The sequence below is a fragment of the Pseudorca crassidens genome, chromosome 3 (assembly GCF_039906515.1).
Source record: "Pseudorca crassidens isolate mPseCra1 chromosome 3, mPseCra1.hap1, whole genome shotgun sequence".
Classification (NCBI taxonomy): domain Eukaryota; kingdom Metazoa; phylum Chordata; class Mammalia; order Artiodactyla; family Delphinidae; genus Pseudorca; species Pseudorca crassidens.
Genome location: NC_090298.1, coordinates 157,854,292 through 157,858,964, shown reverse-complemented (window position 1 = coordinate 157,858,964; position 4,673 = coordinate 157,854,292). Strand labels below are relative to the sequence as shown.

General features: G+C 41.2%; 1 pseudogene; it reads right to left on the bottom strand.

Annotated features, from left to right (window-relative positions):
• Positions 1–3,396: 3,396 nt before the first annotated feature.
• LOC137222899 (U2 spliceosomal RNA) lies at positions 3,397–3,502 on the bottom strand (annotated as a pseudogene).
• Positions 3,503–4,673: the final 1,171 nt, after the last annotated feature.

Genomic DNA, 4,673 nt, shown 5'->3' with positions numbered 1-4,673 from the left:
AAGCAAAATGAGAAGACAGAAAAACACACAGCAGATAAAGGAGCAAGATAAAAATGCACCAGACCTAACAAATGAAGAGGAAATAGGCAGTCTACCTGAAAAAGAATTCAGAATAATGATAGTAAGGTTGATCCGAAATCTTGGAGAAGAAATAATATTCTTGCCATGAGCTCTAAAACGTCTTACTCATGTCATCAATGTGAAAAAGTAGGCTCTCTCCTGTTTGTAGCCTCCTAGGTGCCCTTTCTGGAGACGACCTACTTATTCTTCCAGGCATTTAATACTTGAACATTTATGTAGGTAGCACTCATGAAGTACCCATCATTTTTCTTCAGGCTTTGTATTTACTAATTTTTAGCCTCAGAACATAATACGAATAAGCAGGTCCCACTAATATTTCCATATCACTGGCCAGGGAACTGAGAAACAGAAGGGCTAAGTTACTAACCTTCCCAGGTACACGTGACGTTCAAATAGGATTTGATTTCAGGCCATCAGGCACCAGCACCCATACTATCCTTCATTGTGTTGTGCTGACTTTGTACTTGTCTCATGTAAATAAAGTTATCTTCCCCATGTGATGAGCCTGTTGGGTATTTTTAGTGCACACTCAAATGCAAGGTCCATCTTCATAAGCCCTACTTTGATTCAGGGGACTCCCCGGGCAGCTAGTAATAAGGAGATCTGAAGTTTCACCTGTGAATAAGTTAAGACTTTTGCCAGGAAGATGTCAACACCTCTATTGTGAATGTATTTCCTAGGAACTTGTTTCAGGAATATGAAGAGAAAAAGACAAGGATTCAAACCAAGGATACATATGGGGATTGATCCTCCGTGAAGAAAATATACTGGCTGGCCCTCACCGTCATTCAACAGCTCAAAATGAACATCTAGTCCCAAAGGGTTGAGCCTCAAATATCATCCCATACAAGCCACTCCATTGAAGTCACTGTGGGAATTCCATCCTGAAACTGATCAAGAGTAATGACTATAACAATGTTGTCATATTATCTTTGATTGAGATATAATTCACATTCCATCAATTCACATTTTTTTTTAACTGTGTGATTTGGCTGCTTTTAGTGTACTCAGGTTTTGCAATCAACATCTCTAATTCCAGTACATTTTCATCATCCCCAAGAGAAACCTCATACCTAGTATCAGTCATTCTCATTCTGTCCTCCCCTTTCACCCCAGCCCTGGGTCTTTCTGTCTCTATTGATTTTCCTATGCTGGACCTTTCATATGAATAGAACCACACAATGTGCGGACTTCTGTGTCTGACTTTTGCAGTAAGCAAAATGTATTCAAGGTGCATCCAGGTTGTAGCATGTATCTGTCCTTCACCCTTTTAATGGCTGAATAACATTCATTGTATGGATATAACACATTTTAGTTTTCCATTCCTCAGTTGGCGAATAGTTGGGTTGTTTCCACTTTTTGACTATTATGAATAATGATATGACAATATAACACTCATGTACAAGGTTTTGTGTGAACATACGTTTTTTTATTTCTCCTGGACATATACCTGGGAGTGGAGTTCCTGGCCCATATTGTATCTCTGTGTTGAACTTTTTGAGGAACGGCCAAACTATTTTCTTTTTCATATTTGCACCAGCAATGCTTGAAAGTGCCACTTTCCCCACATCATTGCCAACCCTTGTTTTTAAAAAAATTATATGGCACAATAGTGGGTATGAAGTGGTATCTCACTGTGGTTTCAGTTTGCATAATTTTGACTAATAATTTTGGACATGTTTTCATGTGCTTATTGGCAATTTGTGTCTCTTCTTTGGAGCAGTATCTATGCAGATTCTTTTTCTCATTCTTAAAATTTGGTTATTTGACATTTTATTTTTGAGTTGCCAGTGTTCTTTACATATTCTGAATACTAGGCTTTATCTGATATATGACTTGCAAACATTTTCCTTCATTCTGAAGGTTGTATTATGTCTTTCTTGATGGTGTTCTTTGAAACACAAAGGATTTTAATTTTGATAAAGTCCAATTTCTTTTTCCTTTTGTTGCCTGTGCTTTTGCTATCATAATTAAGAGTTCATTGCCAAATCCAAGACCATGAAGATTTATCCCTTTTTTTCTTCAGAAATTTGTATAGTTTAGCTCTTATGTTTAACTCTTTGATCCATTTTAAATTCAAAGTCTATTTTGTCTGATATTGGTATAGACACTCCTGCTCTCTTGTTTACTATTTGAGTTTTCTCACTGAGTTTGGAATTCCCTTTTCTATCCTTTAACTTTCAACCTGCTTGAGTCTTTTGATCTCAAGTAAGTCTCTTGTAGACAGCATATAGTTGGATCATATGTTTTTACCTATTCTGCCAATCTCTGTATTTTGATTGGAGAGTTTAATGCATTTACATTTAAAGTAATTGCTGACCAAAAAAAAGACTTATTTCTGCTATTGTGCTGTTTCTTTTCCATCTGCCCAAAGCTTTTTTGCCCCTCATTTCCTGCATTCCTATCTTTCGTTGTGTGTGTTTAGCTGATTTCTTACAATAAAATATTTAAATTACTTTCTCACTTCCTTTTGGGACTATTCTATAGCTATTTTCTTTGTGTTTACCATGGGGATTACCTTTAACATCCTAAAATTAAAACACTCTAATTTGAACTTATACCAGGTTAAACTCCACAACATCCAAGTTCTTGAAGCTAAAAGAGCATCCTACTATCTCAATGCAAAAGACCTTCTCCAAGACACACTGCAGTTTCTGCCTGGCTGGGACATTGCCCCAGAGTGGGGTTAAGTTTAAGGAGTCGAAGGAGGCATACATTTCCATCCTCTGGATCACTGCTCACCAAAAAATACATAATGCCAGGCACATATGTAATTTTGAATTTTCTAATGAACACACCAGGAAAATGAAAATGGTGAAGTCAATGTAAATAATAGATTTTTAATTCAGTATCTGCAAAATGTTAGAATCTTTACATGTGGCACGAGAAATGTGGTCATATTACGAGGGCTTGAGAGCCGCATGGGGCAAGATAGAGGACAAACAGCATGCACTTGAAACTCTAAGAAGTGAACGCTAACAGGCAGATGGGGCCTGGAAGTCCACAGTTGAATAACAGCCCGTAACAGGGTGATTATGGTGGGTTTTTTTCCTGCCTCTGTCTCCCAGCTTACGCAAGGCACGCAAAGTCCAGCAGCAGCTGAAAGTTAAAACCATGGGATCAACCTTTTATTTCTAGCCAGACAAGTGAGAAAGTGGGGGGCTTGGATGTTGAGGAGTGAGGGGGTCATCCCCATTGGTCTTTTTCTCCCCAGTTACCACATCTCCCCTGCAACCTCAGTGATGGCAGAGGCCTTCACTGAGAAATGGCCTGTGTCTCTGGACAAAGGAACAGGTTAAGAGGCTCCTATTGTCTGAAGAGTGTGGGGGCATGCCCGTTATTTTCCTTTCTTTTCTCTTGCTATTTAAATTGACAAGAACAGATACTACACTTGATCTTAGCCAAAAGGCTGAGATGAAATAGACAAAATAAACTTTAAGCTAAAATTACTGTCAAGTATAAATTTTACTAATCTAGTAATTCCAAAGAACCAAAGAGCAGGGCAGTGGCTTTATTGAGAACCCAGGATTTCCGAGTGTCCACCGTGCTCAGTCACTTTTAAATCATCAGCACAGCCCTATAATTCAGAGATTTAGGTGAAGTGACTTGCCCAGCGTCACACAGCTAAGTGAGAGTCTTCTGGGACCAACGGTAACTTTTGCAAAGGCGTCTCTTGCTATACTTAATCACTGCCACCATCTGACACTCACATTCTTTCTTTTTATACTATTCTGTTTCCTTGGGTCAAAGAATCCGACCCCTGAATTAAGGTTAAATAGCAATTAGTGGCAGATCAAAAGCCAAAATCGCTTCAAGATATTCTTTTAATTCCCCCAAGTAATGCCTTTAGTCACAAAAATATAGAACAATATAGAAAATTACAAGTCAAGTGACCTTAGTGTTCACAGGCAAGCACTAATACATTTTAATGTACCATGATCATATTAAAATAGAAATAACTATGAAACATTTTCTGCGGAGAAGCAGCCCCTGCAGCAGGCAGCAGAAAGGGACAGGAAGGCTGCATGGTGCCCAGGCCCCCAATGGCCTAGGTCTCATGCTGCAGCTCACTGTTGATGCGCCGGAACGCTGCTTCCTTCTCGGAGTCTAGGTCTTCAGCGGCGACAGGGAAACCCAGCTCAGGGCCTGGGGGCAGCCTCAGAGGCTCCCCTTGCCGGTGCGGCAGCAGAGGAATCCTGCGTTTTCGGGCCCTGGGACTGTCAGATGTGCGGGAGCCCTTCCTCCAGGGCCATTTCTGCCCTCTTGTTGCCTCTGCATCTTTGTCAGGCTGGTTTTTCCTCTGCGAAACTACCGGAGCTGCAGAGGGCGATGGAGGGCCCTCCTTGCTCCCTGTCTTCGCAGACTTCTGGGGCAGCCCTTGCGGTATGGCGGGACCCCTCCTTCTCTTCACTGGCGGGAAACCTCGGGTGGAGCTCTATGAGCTCGTGATGGCGTTTCTTTGGGGACAGGAGCTCATACAAGTGGTCTACAGTTTCCTGGCGGATCTGTCCTCTGCCCACTTGGCGTGGAGGTCTCTCTGCAGAGGTCCAGGCCTGGGCACGAAGAAAGAGCCCCCCAGGGGCCTAAATGCA